Source organism: Morone saxatilis, unplaced genomic scaffold, assembly GCF_004916995.1.
Source record: "Morone saxatilis isolate NCDOM2014 unplaced genomic scaffold, NCSU_SB_2.0 Contig11, whole genome shotgun sequence".
In the NCBI taxonomy this organism is placed as follows: domain Eukaryota; kingdom Metazoa; phylum Chordata; class Actinopteri; family Moronidae; genus Morone; species Morone saxatilis.
This window is the reverse complement of record NW_023339663.1, coordinates 8,676,087-8,676,430: the sequence shown is the minus strand read 5'-3', so window position 1 is coordinate 8,676,430 and position 344 is coordinate 8,676,087. Positions and strand designations below refer to the sequence as shown.

The 344-nt window shown below is 33.1% G+C and overlaps 1 protein-coding gene across 2 annotated transcripts in view; it reads right to left on the bottom strand.

Moving 5' to 3' along the window:
* Positions 1 to 344, bottom strand: part of pir (pirin) — a 14,459-nt gene that overhangs the window by 7,336 nt on the left and 6,779 nt on the right. The gene's annotated exons all lie outside the window — the stretch shown is intronic.

The window sequence follows — 344 nt, the reverse complement described above, 5'->3', positions numbered from 1 at the left end:
GTGTGTGTGTGAATGTAACTTTACTACTTTTAAAACACAGGAAACAACCCGAAGGGCATGATATCCAATTAGTGTGAGTATTATAATGCATATGTAATGAGTTTGTGGGGATTTGTATGCCAATAGGCTTACATTTTGTTCTGCTCTTTCATTTACAGACTGAATGGGCTGAATGCTGCTGGTTCATGTTAAATACTTACTTAAAATCTATCACATTTACTATTAGAGGACTGGACTTTTAGATAACAATGATGTGAAGGAACAGAAAATATAACCTCTTCATTTAGCAATTTTATTAGAAGAGAAGTTTGAATTAATTGTTTGGGAAATACGCTTATTTGCTC